This window comes from Myotis myotis, unplaced genomic scaffold, assembly GCF_014108235.1.
Source record: "Myotis myotis isolate mMyoMyo1 unplaced genomic scaffold, mMyoMyo1.p scaffold_m19_p_5, whole genome shotgun sequence".
Taxonomy (NCBI): domain Eukaryota; kingdom Metazoa; phylum Chordata; class Mammalia; order Chiroptera; family Vespertilionidae; genus Myotis; species Myotis myotis.
In genome coordinates this window covers 50,312,444-50,328,041 of record NW_023416357.1, presented here as the reverse complement: position 1 = coordinate 50,328,041, position 15,598 = coordinate 50,312,444, and positions in this window count along the sequence as shown.

Below are 15,598 nucleotides of genomic sequence, written 5' to 3'. Positions count from 1 at the left end.
TGAAATGTTCTGAAGATGTTAATTAAGTCCATCTGATCTAGTGAGTCATTTAGCATTGCTATTACTTTGCTGATTTTTTGTCTAGAGATTTATCCAGAGATGTCAGTGGGGTATTAAAGTCCCCTACTATGATCGTATTGCTGTCGTTCTCTCCCTTGATATGTTCCAGAAGTTTCTTTTTTTAAATGTGTTTGGGTGCTCCAGCATTGGATGCATATAGGTTTATCAGAATTTTATCCTCTTGTTGTATCAATCCCTTTAGTATGATAAAGTGGCCTTCCTTATCTCTCATTATGGCCTTCACTTGGAGGTCTACTTTGTCAGATATAAATATTGCTACCCCAGCTTTTTTCTCATTTCCATTTGCCTGAAAGATATTTTTCCATCCCTTCACTTTCAGTCTGTGTGAGTCTTTTGTTCTGAGGTGGGTTTCTTGTTGACATCATATATATGGGTCATATTTTCTTATTGATTCAGCCACTCAATGTCTTTTGATTGGGGCATTTAGTCCGTTTATGTTTAAAGTTATTATTGATAGGCACTTATTTGTCGCCATTTTTATTTTGTTGCCTGTGTTCCTTCTCCCCACGCCCCCCTTTTTTTGTTCTTCTTTTCATAACAGTCCCTTTAGCATTGCTTGCATTACTGGCTTCGTAGTGATAAACTCCCTTAGCCTTTCTTTGTCTGTGAAGCTCCTGATTTCTCCTTCAATTTTGAATGATAGCCATGCTGGATAGAGTATTCTTGGATTCAGTCCCTTGCTTTACATCACTTTATGTACTTCCTTCCATTTCTTTCTGGCCTGATGTGTTTCTGTTGAGAAATCATTTGATAATCTAATGGGAGATCCCTTGTAGGTAACTTTATGTCTCTCTCTTTTAGCCTTTAAGATTCTCTCTTTGTCGTTAACATTTGCAATTGTAATTATGACGTGTCTTGGTGTGGGTATTTTTGGGTGTATCTTGTTTGGAACTGTCTGTGCTTGTGTGACTTCTTTCTTCCCCAAATCAGGGAAGTTTTCTGACGTTATTTCTTCTAATAGGTTTTCTAACCCTTGCTACTCTTCTTGTCGTTCTGGCACCCATATTTTATATGTTGCTTCGTTTTATGTTGTCCCAAAGCTCCCTCAGGCTCTCCTCCTGTCTTTTGATTTTTTTTCTCCATTTGTAGTTCAGACTGGGTATGTTTTGCTTTCCTGTCTTCTAATTTGCTAATTAGGTCCTCCACTTCTCCTAGTCTACTGTTAAAAGCTTCCATAGTGATTTTTATTGTTGTTATATCACTCTTTATTTCCTCTTGATTCTTACATAGGTTGTTAATTTTCTCATCCTTTTGGTTTATGAACTGTATGACCCTTAGACTGAATTCCTTTTCTGACATATTGCATACCTCTGTTTCATTTTGTTTCTTTCTGGTGATTTCTCCTTTTCTTTCCTTTGGGAGTTGTTCTTCTGTATCTCCATTTTTGTTTTCACTGAAGGATCTAGGTGTCGAATCACGTGGGGCCTATGGCTGCAGCGGGGGGCCTGGTGGTGGGTTGTGTGGTCAAAGGCAGTGGCTGCTCCTCTGGCGCTCCAGGGCAGCTGCTCCTGGCGTGGCTGTGGGCACGGCTGCTCCTTGGACGGTTGCAGGCAGTGGCTGCTCCCCACGTGGTCATGGGCTATGGCTGCTGCTCATGGGGCTGCTGGCATGGTTGTGGTGTCCAAGGCTAAAGCGTCTGACTGACAGGGGGTGGGAGGAAGTGCACTCTGGAACTCACAGTAGCCCTCAACTGGGGAGGCTAGAGTTTCAGTGTTCATGGGTTCACAGCCAAGGCAGCAGGTCCCCAGCCTGTGTGGCTGTAGGATCCCGGGTGGTGTCTGAGGGCCCTCTGGGTGGAAGTGAGGCTGGGCTCCCAGTCACGGCAGCTTTTTCCTTTAAGAAGGACCAGCCTCTGCAGCAGAGCTGGCACTCTTGGAGCGATTACAGCAGTAGCAGAGGTTTCCCAGCTAGGCAAGCCCAGTCCACCAGCCCTCAAAGGTCTTGCGATATCTAGCTGTCCCTCACTCAGACAAACACACACACACACACACACACACACACACACACACCACATGCCCACACACTCCCTTTTCACCCCTCACTTATTCACACTCTCTTCCTCACTGCCTTCCTCCTGGCCACCATCTTGGAATCAATCCCCTCATTTAGTTTCTAAGATGCTGGTGTACTCCCATCTCAGGAGGATTTCAAGTACTGGTTTACTGGAGAGACATGTGAGACTATATCAAGACCCAAGGGCATGGTTGAAAAAAAATATTTTTCTCTGAATTTATTGGGTGACACTGGTTAACAAAATTATACAAGTTTCAGGTGCAAAAATTCTACAACACATCATCTGTGCACTGTATTGTGTGTTTACCACCCAAGTCAAGTCTTTGTCCATCACCATTTATCACACCCCTCCACTTCCCCCAACCCATCCCTTTGGCAATCACCACACTATTGTCTGTGTCCATGAGGTTTTTCCCTTTTTTGCTTAATCCCTCCACCCCTACTACCCCACACCCCAATCCAGCTGCCAGCCTGCTCTCTATCTGAGTCTGTCTCTATTTTGCTTATTAGTTCATTTTGTTCATTAGATTTCACATATGAGTGAAATCTTATGGTACTTGTCTTTCTCTGACTGGCTTATTTCCTAAAGAAAAAAAATACCAAAAATTGCAAGTACTTATTATGGGTGTGAATTATAATGATGGGAGTTGGGGGAGGTTTGAAATAAGAGTTTTTCAATGGTATTGTAAAGTTAAAAGAATTTTAGATGATAGAAATTTATACAAAAACTTACTCCTAAGTAAGTTATTAAGATCATTATATTTCTACCCCAACAATGTCAACATGTTTCATGAGGCAAATAGGGTTAATAAAATCCATAAGCAGATTCATATCACATTACTCTGGTTACTCCAAGAATCAGTTATTGGTAGAAGAATCCTAAGTACCAATAATTCTGTTGCTATTTCATTTTCACTGCATGGTTTTTTTTGCTACTTTATTTCCCATTTTCCTTGAAGGGAAATTGAATTATGCTAGGCATAATTTACCCAATATTCCAGTTTTAAGATAATTGACTGATATCTCATTTGCATATTTGTATTTAATAAACAAAATTTTTTATTGAAGTGTAATGGCAAAGTGCAGAAATCAAAAGTATACAAATTGATGAATTTTCACTAAGTGAATATACCCATGGAACCACTATCCAGGCCAAGAAATAATATTGCCATAGCAGCATTTGCTATATCAATATGAAAAGAGAGACTAGAATACATTTTTTGATATGTTCTAAGAGGGAGATTCTCAAATGAAAGAGATATGAGCTGTTTGTACTGCCTTAATAGTAGTCAGTAGTCCTCTCTTCTCTCCAAGGTAACCAACTATCTGACTTCAAATATAACAGACTTCCCTGTTTTGAATATATATATATATATATATATATATATATATATATATAAATATAAATTTGTGAACAATATTGTTTCTGAAATTCATCTGTGCTGTAGTATACAGTTACTAGTTTATTTGTTTCATTGCTCTATAAATTTCCATTTATGAATATTCTAGTTTGTTTATCCATTTTACACTTAATGAGTATTTGGGTTCTTTCCACTTTGGGCTATTGTTAATAATGCTGCTGTAAACATTCTTAAACGTGTCTTTCAGTGCAACAGGTATGTGTTCAGTTAGTATATATTTAAGAGTAAATTAGTGTGTCATAGAGGATGTATATGTTTAATTCAAGTAGACATAGCTAGTTTTCCAAAATTGTTGAAGCAATTTACTCTTTCAAGAAGAATATATAAGAGTTCCAGTTGCTCCAAATTTTTACTAACAATGGCAAGTGTCAATCCATTTAACTTTAGCTTTCTATGGTTAAATTTGCCTTTCCCCCAAGATTGATAAGAATGGGCACTCATTCTTATTTGGTTATCCTTTTTTTTGTGAAGTGTATACCTCCCATTTTTAAATTGAGTTTTTTTGTATTTTTATGTGAATTTGTAGAAGATTTTATGCATTGTGTAATCAAGTTCTTTGTTATGCATTGCAAAAATTTTCAACTGCTTTTTGGCTTGCTTTTTCACTCTCAATGGTAGATCTGGATAAAAGAAAGTTCTAAATTTTAATGTAATCCATTTTCTATATCACTTTTTATGGGTAAGGTTTTTTTGAGCCCTTTTCAAGAAATCTTTGTCAGTTAAAAGTAGTGAATATATTCTGTTATGTTCTAGATTATTGTTTATTGCCTTTCACATTTTTAAATTGAATTTATTCGGGTGACATAAAATTATACAAGTTTCATGTATACAATTCTATAATATGTCATCTACATATTGTATTGTGTGTTCACCACTCCAATTCAAGTCTACTTTCATCATTTATATCCATGATTTGAAAGTGATTTTGTTCTTGAAATGAGATAGGAATCAAGAATTGCTTCTTATTATTATAGATTTCCAGTTGAAACATACTCTTGATTAATTATACTTTTCTTTAGTATATTTAAGAATAGTATAAATATATTATTTACATACTATTACTATATATATGAATTATGAGTTATGTGGTTATACTTGTGAGTCTATTTCTAGACTCTTTAATATGTTCCAATGGTCTGATTGTCTGTCATTGCATCCACACCACACTAGCTTAATTATTGTATTTTTAAAATCTTGAGATCTGCTTGTATATTTGACTATTATATGACTTCAGGGTTCCTGGTGAAACTTTATAGAATGCTATCTGCATCTTTAAATTTTCACTATGATGTCATTTTTCTTACCTGTGTAAATGTTTACTTTTACAAATACTACCTAAATACTATTACTACTGCTATTAGTACTACAACTATTACTGATGTCATAATGAAATAAGGTTTTATAAACACTTCAAAAGAAAAATCATGCAGGGAATTTTGCCAAATTCCTAAATGTGTCAATATAGTTTTCATTCAAATAAGAGCTAAAAATACTTACTGCACACTAGTCCATCTGAATTTTTTTCCCTCCTACTTAATGTATATTCTATGAAAGTACTCAAAATCCGTAAAGAGTATGCAGGATTTGTCAGTTAAATAGATATATTATAACAGCATCTCAAGTTTGTGACCAAAATCTCAACTAGCTATTTTTGTTTTATCAAAATGTTGCAAAGAAAAAAAAATTCATTATGTTTCTACTAGCTGTTTGAGAAAGTTCAGCCTTCTCTGTGCATGATTTCTCTGTATAACACTTGGTGAAATTGTAATGCTTTTACTGTCACCTCTAAATATCATTACACCTTAGAGAATCTGCAGAGTTATATAACACTGTGATTAAACAGAATCACACCCTTTCCTAGCACAGACTCCAAGTTTTGCTGATGTAGAAAATGCAGAATCCCAAGATCTCAAACTGCCTTACCTAAAGTTTATAGAAAGGAAGAAAGATGGACCAACAGCTGGAAAGAAATTAAGAAAAAACCCCTCTTGCTGAAAAAAATGAGTGAGAATGGACAAAAATAAATCAGACTCCCCTAGCTTCAATTACAGTCCCTTTTAACAAACAATGTATCTTTTTTGTTCCGCCATGAAAGAATTCAGAATTTGAATGCAAATTGATTATTAAAAAGTTGCTTAATTTGGAAATGAGCAAGGTAATTAAGAAAGAACACGAATATTTATAAGCCTTTAGATTTTCAGAGGAGTGAACTAAACCAGATTTCTAGATCATATGGTTGTGGATCATATGGTGCTGCAGGGAGAAAAAATACACAGCAGAAAAACGTATTCTTTGTTTCAGGTGTAAAAATGTTACATTTTTCATAGTTGACATTTCTGTGACACTCATTACAGAAGCAAACACCCCTTTCTTTATTAACAATGAAAGGAGTTAGCATCAGAGCACAGCTACTTAAGCAATGCAGCAGACATTGCTTACACAGGTCAATTGCAATTTCTAATAATTAAAAACAAGAAGGAAAAATGTTCATAGTCTCACATGACACTGTCTAATTTGGTGTTTTTCACACATTCAAAACTGAGACTTGAGGTTGAGTGCAAAGAGTATGCAAGCCTGGCTGACACATCCAGAGTTCCTGTGAGTGCTGCCAGAGAAGTCAGTAACCTTGATCCTGGAGCTGACACCCCACTTCCTCTGGAGAGCAGACTTACCTTCTACCGGCATCTCAGAAAATAGTCTGTCATGATTATCTCCATGTTGTTGAATGCCTGGTCTTATTTCACATTGGAGAATCAAGGAGCATTTGATGACTTATTTGCCTATTGTTTTAGCTCCATTTGCAAGTTTCTACTTTTACTTCCTAAGTCAGGATTACTTTCATAGTTCTCTGCTAATTATGTAGGTCGTCTGATGCTCTAACAAGGCAGGCAGTTGACAGGTCTGCTCCTACTTTAGGTGAGCTCTTCAAAAATGTCTTCCAAGTACACAGAACTACAGCAACTCAGTGTTTCAATCTTAAGTGTATTTATGGACTTATGGAGAAATGTTATCAAGTAATATTTCTATTTAGAGTTGACCTTCATTATTTATTTTATTTTACTTATTCCCCTGCATTTGTGTGTGCATGTTTTCATGTATGTATTTTATTGCTCCTAAGGCAGTAAATTTGTTCATCCATTACTTGGACATAGCAGAGATAGGATGAGGGATGGCTATGTCTGGATAAGCCCACATTTTATTTTCTCAATTGAACAGATTACCAACGCTAGACTGAGAAATCACACTGTTTTCTTTTTTCTTACTCATTTGCAAGAAGTGTTCCTGTTACATACTTTTTACCCTTTATCCTGACCCTGCTATTTTAGAAAGGTCAGTTTAACTTCTCATATACTAGATTTCTTTGACAATGCTATTTTTTTGTGTGCCTTCTGTCACTGGCAGTTTGTGATTGCTGTTAATTATCTCAGAAGCTATGAATATACACTTCACCAATGGAAATCAATTTTCTAGCACATACTTTCCATGCTTTTGTGAAACCTCCCACAAAAGCACTTAACTTTAAATTTGTATTCCTATAATGGAGAAAGTTGTGATTTCCTTTTATTAGTGACTTAAGAAAAAACAAAGACAGCAACGTAAGATTTAAGTGATCACATATGCTATCTCATGTACATGACCAACTAATGATGTAAGTTCACACCTTTAAGTAGATCATTTTACTGTATCATTGTTGGGGAGCACAAGAGACTTGGTTGGAAAGTTGTAAGAAGGACATTCTGATAAAAGGGAAGTGTGTGGAAGGCCGCCTGCCCTGTTTATTGGAATTCCGACTTAGGGGAGACTTACGGGAGTGTCCAAGGCGATGCCCTAATTATTCCTTGGCCTTTCCAAACAAGCCTGTGCATATGCAAACCCCTGGGCGTTTACTGGAATCCTTATGCTTAATCCCTGGATGCCCTTGCCTAGAGTACAATGTAAACGCATGCGTCCTTCCAAGATTACTCACCCTTCTGATTGTTTCTAAAGATAAAAATGCCAGTAAAGGCCTTTGGAGGCAGGCAATAGAGGCTGCTCTGGCTACTAAAGCCAGGGGCCCCTTAGCCCTCTGTTGCACAGTCAAACTGTGTCTGAGTAATCTGTTCATCCGTCATTCAGGAGCTGCTGGTCAGCCCAGGCATATCATTAAATAGCTTGGAAAACTGAAGCTCAGAAAGGGAAAATTATTGGTCCAAAGGCACAAACTGAGTATGTGTTTAGTACAGAATCCTTCAACACCACAGCCTGCACTATTACTATTTCTTCCTTCACCATTACAGCTGTCACTTGTGCTTACTATGACTCAGGCCCTGGGTTAAGAGCTTTACCTACTTTATTTCATTCAATCCTCACAGCAGTGTGAGGGTGTAATACCCATTATATGCATTAAACAACCAAACAAACAAAAACAAACAAAACCAACTTCTTGTTTCAAGAGCTTAAGAGTCTTGTGCAAACTTACTACTAAGAGATTCTGCAAGATTCAAGTGTGGGCCCTCATGAAGCCATGGTCCACACTCTTTCCCATTGTCCTAGAGGCCTCCACATTAGTCAGCAGGAAGTGAGAAATTCTCCGAATTGACATGGGACTCTAGACCAGTGATGGCGAACCTATGACACGTGTGTCAGAGGTGACATGCGAACTCATTTTTTGGGTTGATTTTTCTTTGTTAAATGCATTTAAATATATAAAATAAATATCAAAAATATAAATCTTTGTTTTACTATGGTTGCAAATATCAAAAAATTTCTATATGTGACACAGCACCAGAGTTAAGTTAGGGTTTTTCAAAATGCTGACACGCCGATCTCAAAAGGTTCGCCATCACTGCTCTAGACCATGGTTCTCAGGCCTGGCCGCATATTAGAATGCCTGAGGTGTGGGCTGAGTACAGTTTTTAAAATTGGTAGGTGATTATGAGAATGTGCAGCCAGGCTGAGAACCATTGCTCTGGTTGTATTTAAGTCCTGCCTCTTTTTCCTGCTCCTTTGCCATTGACTGGCAATTTTTTTCTCCAAACACACTCCTGTTCCAGTTCTATGCCAACCACGATACAGTTGAGGGGCTAACCTCAGTGCTCAGCAAGGTGATTTAGGTGCATTTATAGATAAATTATAAGTGATAGGAAATCTGGCCCTTATTGGCTTAAGCAAAAATAGTACTTAATGGATCTTGAAAGCTTTCTCATATCAAATGTAGTTTAAGTTGTGGTTCACCCCATGGCACAAGAGTTCATCTTTGGACTTCACTTCCTCTAGAGGGGCACATGTTTAGGACTATTATCAATGCCTTAGTCCAGTGAAAGAGGGGCTCCCAGTAGCTGAAATCCAAGTCCTAGAATTGAGCCTCTTGGGCCCTGATTGGCTTGACTAGAGTTCGCTGTCTGTGACAGCAACATTCTCTGTAGACAAAGGGTTCTCTGCATGGAGGTTGATTTATCCTAAGCCACCAGCTCTATCTCTGCATTCTGAGGGAAGAATCAGCTTTAACAAAGCAGGGAGGTAGTGCTGGAAGCCGGTCCATCCTTGCTGCTTGACACAGTCGCTGCAGGGAAGAAACATCTGCACAGCATATGTTTCAAGGGACCTGGCGTATATGGCATACTGTTCTTAATATGTTTGCTCACCTTCTTGGTGCTATGTGTTTTAACCAAGGTCACCTCTCCGAGGTTGTTTCCCCAGGCAGGGATTTTTCCCTGAAGTTAGGGAGGGAATAAAACCCCTTAACTAAATGCCAGGTGGGTAGTTAATCACTTTAACTACGAACAATCACCCTTAAGCTACGTAATCTTTACTCCCTGGAATGGAGATAAGAAACACCCTAACCTTTGGAATAGAAATTGACAGGATTAAAATCAACTGGTATAAATACAGATATAACAAGACAATAAAAAACAGAACCTGGCTGGAGAACCTAGCTAGAGAACTTGGCTATAGAACCTAGCGAGATCCTGGAGAGAGGAACCTGGCTATGATGATCACCTGAACACTGCCTCCGTGTCATTCCTTCTTCGCCAACTCCGCCCACACCTTTGGGAACCCCTGTTCCTGCTGGGGCTGGACCCCAGCAAGGTAGGGGTAGGGAGGAGTGGTTCTTACAAAGACAATTAGCATATAGCCCAGCAGGCATGTCAACCTATGAACCAGGAGGTCATGTTTCAATTCTGGTCAGGGCACAGGCCCAAGTTGGTTTCGAGGTTGATCCCTGGTGAGGAGCATGCAGGAGGTAGCCAATTAATGATTCTTTCTCATCATTCACATTTCTATCTCTCTCCTTCTCCCTCTCTCCGAAATCAGTAAAAATATATTAAAAACAACGAGAAAAAGTAAAATTAGCAAATAATTGCCTTTAAAAAGGTAAAAGCTGCTCTTCAATGTGCATATTGCATTCACCCAAGGACAGTGAAAAATATACCCCACTCCCCCTGGGGAGGATCTGACTGAATCCTGAGTGTCTGATTGAACCCAGGCTTGACTGACACTACCTCCTTTTTATTTGTCTCTCCATTATCCACTTGCTTTCTGGGGCTAACCCCCAACAATAAAATCCAGGCTGCTTACCTGGAAACTTAGTTCCTTGCTTAAATTTTGTTAGTTCTTTCTCATGAAAAACAACACAAAACAAAAATATTGTACAGAGTTATCTTTTGGAGATTCTTTGTGACAGATCTACCAAACCAAGTTGCTCTGGCCCATCCACCTAGTAGGTTTAGAAACTAATTTCTCTTTAAAATTTGGTTAAATTTTTTCAGCTTTCTGGGGCTCGAATTTTCTAACTGTAAAATAGTGAAATGAGGCTATATGATTCCAAAGTCTCTTCTAGCTATAAAGTTCTATAAATTTATCCTAACTTTATTTCACTTAGTCTATTTTTTCTTGAATAATTAAAATATATACCTAATGAAATTTAAGTTTCAGGAAGGGTGATAATATATCTCTTTTCCTGGGTCTGTCTCGGTTTTTACCTTTGTTCCCATGAAATTATTAATTGTGCCATGGTTATTCTCCAAAGTTTCCTGGTTTGGGTGATAAATTATATGGTTACTGTATGGACCATGTTAAATGAGTATCTTGCTTATACTTCTAATAATTAATATTTATCAAGCAGTTACCATCTATTATGAGAGTTTTAAATATTTTAATTTTTCTTAGCCCTCATGACATCCCAATGAGTCAGGCACTATTACCTATCCCATTTTATGCAATAGAAGAATGAACTTTAGAGATGTTAAGAATCTTGTCAGAGATCTTAGAGCAAATAGTTGATAGGACACTGGATTCTCTTGCCTTTCACATTTGTTTATTAACTGTATTAATTAATCAAAATTAACAAAACTAACATTAATGGAAGTACTAAGTAAAAAAAATTTTCAGAGTCTTGGGTTTCATATAATACCTGTGATTACCAATTGTAACCAAAAGTGCAAACTAGAAGATGCCAATTATGAAAATTCAGTGTAGGCAAAATCATACAAAGAATAATATAAGGAAATTTATGATATCACTCATGCAGTGTGCTTCCTGAGAGATACCGTTTGTAATATTGGGCTCTGCCACCTCAAATCATAGTTTTATTGATAAAACTAGATCTTAGAATATATACATATTGTATATATATTTATATATATGCATACTTTATTGTATACACTGATTTATTTTTATTACTAAAATTATATATTAATATATAAATAAATTCTTACAATTTTGGTACAAGATGTGCCATATAAATATATAACATATATATGACACATTTTTAAATCAAAATTTACCTAATAAAACACAAGTAATATGTATGCTTAATAAATACTGTCTCCTCCCATTCCCCCTGTCCTCCTTTTTTGACTTGATTTACAAACTCCTCATTTTTTTCTTTATTTCTTGAAGAAATAGGTAGGAAAATATTGGAGTTACTATAAATCTAGGATTTTATTTATTTTCTATTTTGAGATATATTTGTTTTCTCTTAGTTGTCCTCATGTTAAAGTACTAAAGATTATTATGATTGTACACAGATAAGTGTCTTAGAAAAATGTTTTCTCAATATTTTTTAGAGCATTGTGTGACACACTTATCTAATTATTTCCTGGGAGCTCCAATCCAAGTCTGCTGCTTTGTCTTTTGAGGGGAGAGGCCTAGTAATTGCTATTTTTGACAAGTATTACATATGAATTTACGATCAAGGTCTTAAGAGCATGAATATCTGGGAAGCACTGTTTTAGACTCGGAATGATTTTTGTAATATTCAATAGAATACAAAGTCTGAAAGAAACCTAGTTTATACAGATAAAATTTTAAATTGCATTGTAAAGTAAGTTATTGTACTGGCAAATATCTACCTTTGAAATGTGTGAGTGGATTTATATTTTGGTGGACTGAGTTTACTAACAAATAAACTTGAAAATCAAGAACATAGTAAAGTCATTGAATTTCTCAGAATGTATTAGTTCTTTTTTGACAACTTAAATTTATTGGCATTAATCTTCCTGGTAAGAAATAGGACCATATATATATGTTTTGCTCTAATGATTTGCATGAAAATGACTAGAACTATTTCCATTTACCTACTTGTTCAGTTTTCTAATATTAAATATCAAAATATACATTTATTTTCATTAAACTTGTTAGAAAACAATTTGCAGCATCTTTGTATATTTTAACAACACAAATTATTTTGTTATTGACGTGATTCTCTCAAACTGTAAATTTTGTCACTTTTGCCACAATCTCACAAGTCTGTCACATTTCTCTGTGATTGACAAAGAACCCTTGATTTAGGCCAGCTGTTGGAATGCTGTGCACTCAATGCAGAAGCTTTCTGGAGGCCTGGGCTATCACATTTTCATCGAATGTGAGCTCCTTTTTATACTCGTACATATTGTACAGAGAACAGAAGAGCTCACAGCAGCTCCTAAACGGCATCTGTTCTTTATAGTGAAATGAAGAAGTTGCAGAAGGTTTGTGGAAACTTGCTGAAGCTTGTTGTCACTTAGTAAGAAGTGTTTAGAAGTTTGCAAAGAACAGAATTACAATTTGTCAAAAGTTGCAAACTTCGCAGTGAGCACAATGCTTTATTTCACCATTGCTCTAAAATAAAATGGAATTTTTTTTATACTTTCAAAATGACCAACTTCCTTTTTTGGTCAAAGACTAAAAATTCCATCACAGGAATTCACAGTTACTCAGGTGTAACTCATTTTTCTTTCTTACTTCCTCCCTCCTCTCTCTTTCTTTCTTTCTTTCTTTCTTTCTTTCTTTCTTTCTTTCTTTCTTTCTTTCTTTCTGGATGGTACACATTGTGGGGTGGAAGGAGGTGGAGGGGGTGGGGGGAGGGAGGGGTTGAGAGAGTGGGGGCAATATTGTAGAAGTCACAGTTACAGAAGTCCTGGAACCTGCCTTATTGGGATGAAGATAGTGTGTGTAACATGCAATGTTAGAATTTTTAAAATATCTTTTCCTAAAGGGACATTTTCTGACTACGCTTAAGAAGAATCTTAATTTTGAAACTTGGCTGAAAATCTGAATCCATTCTGGATTCACCTGGGCCTGCTCTGCTGTTTACCCAGGCCCAGCTGGGAAGGAGGAGAGGACCATTCCTGCAGGCCTCTGGCACACCCATTCCTGAGTGGGTATATCTGACCACTTGCTTGAGTTATTTCAAGGGAACTTTATCAGTATCCCAAGAGCTGATGGAGAAACTCATTAATTCCTCAGGAACATTACCTCTCTTAATGAAAAGAAAACAGCCTATTGGCTCTTTAATAGTAATCAAGTGAAATGCAGATACTCCTAGGCTTTTATTTTCAATCACCACTTATAGAAGGCCTCATTTTTTACCAGTAAGTCTAAACACAATCTACTACAAAGCAATTTAATTGTAATGTGAATTCTCTTTCCTTATAAAGATTTCATTCTAATGGGATTACCTTATCACATAATTCTGAAATTTTACCAATAGTCTATAATAAAAGTAAAATTTCAAACTACCAACTTGATGCCACTGAGTGAGGAATTGGGAAGAGCACATAATTGACATGTGCACCATACACATACAATAGATGTAAATAACCTCAAGAGCATAGATAATAGGAAAATGTCATATAATTAGAAAGTAGTGCATTTTTTACCTTTGCTTAAAATATAATTCATTCGTGTAATTTAACTTTTAATATTAGCTATTTAGCAACCAACTGAAAAATTTCTGAAAGTTTAACAATTCCTCTCACAAGTTGTACAAGCCATCTCTAGCCAGCTCTACCACTGCCAAATCTTTTTAAAGCTACTGCTCTCAACTTCAAGAATTTCTTCTGTGATAAGATCCTTGTATATATGAACCTAGAGGCCTGGTGCACGAAAACTCATGCACTCAGCGGGGTGGGGAGAGGGTCCCTCAGCCTGGCCTGCTCCCTCTCACAGTCCAGGAGCCCTTGGGAGATGTCCGACTGACGGCTTAGGCCCCCTCCCCATGGACATCCCTGTGGGAGCGCACTGACCACCAGGGGCAGCTCTGGCCCTGCCCCCCAGTGCCCCACTACCGGTCACCACTGCCCTCCAATTGCCATCTCCTCCCTCTGCCTGCTGACACCAACCTTGTCTGGCCTGGCACTGCCAGCTTGCTGGCCCTGTCCGCCCCCCCCCCCCCCAAGACTGGTTGTTCTGCTGTTTGGTCTATTTGCATATTAGGCTTTTATTATATAGGATGGATTTGCTCACTAGATAAATATCCAGGGTCATCTGTATATTCCACTTGAAATAACAAAATCATAAGGAATTTATTATAGTTCTGTTATAACTAATACGTCAAATAAAAGATCAGATTTATTTCCACCTTTTTTAAAAAATATTCCCCTACTCAATATTAGCTCTTTTTTTCATTCTTCACAAAATATATTTAAATCAGCTTTCCTCCCATTCTATAATTCTTAGCTTTGCAACATGTAATCATATTAAAATATCAACTCGCTCAATTTCTTTCCCCCAAAAACAAAACCTGCTTATCACTTTAAAAAAAAAAACACACTAGCCTTCTTCTTAAAATCTTGAGTACTTATGTATATTTTTAGTATAAATGTCCTTAACCTACTATATATAAAGAGGAAAGAGTCATCATAATGTACCATTGGTGGCCAATTGACTCTTCTTATTTACTTATATCTGTTATTTTATGAAAAAATTACTGAAATAAGAATAGAGGGATAGTAAAAAAATTACTAGAGATTTAAATAAGAATTTAAATAAAATAAACCTATTGTGTCAAATAAATTTTGGCATTCAAACATCAGAGCTGATTAAAGCATATTGTCATACATCTTCTTGGCTAAGTCAAATAATCCATATTTTTGTGTTAGATTATCAAATCCTGTCTGTTAAATGACTAATTAGATTACAATAATTTAGAAATTATCTTAGTCTTTAGAAATATATTTTTTCATTGAGAATATTATAATCTAAATACATATTCTGAGATTTCACCATTACCATTATAGTCCAGAGTGCTATTTATTTAGACATCCATCTTCTGATTTATCTAATAACTGTGATATGCTTTCCTCTATAAATGTTCTTCTCTTTGCTATTGGCAGAACATGACAAATTCTGAATTTTTAACTGTGTTCAAGGAAAGTAAAAAACACAAAGATGGATGTCTCTGGTTATTTTCATGTCTTTTTAAAAGATAATGCTATATTTTGGTTAATGCAAAAGGAATACGGAAATGATTGATTAATCTGTGGCATTATGTTTCTAGTTGGTTCTGTAACTCTTCTGTTTTCTTTTTATTTTAGTCTTAAGCATAGCTGAGAATAATTGATGAGCAATAATGAAATAATTACTAGGCTGCTAAGCTAGCAAAATGTTTTAAAGTATAGGAAAATAAAATCACTAAGATCTCATAACCTATCTTCTAAAAGGGTCTAATTGTGCAATAAGGTTTTTTAAATTTTATTTTATTTTTCCCATCACCTTTTATCCTGTCTATGCCCTCTACCACCTCCACCCATTTCCCTCCACCCTGTGTGTACATGTCCATGAGTTCTCTCTCTTTTTTTTCTTGTTCAATATCTCTGCTCTTCCAAACCTCCTCCAACCCA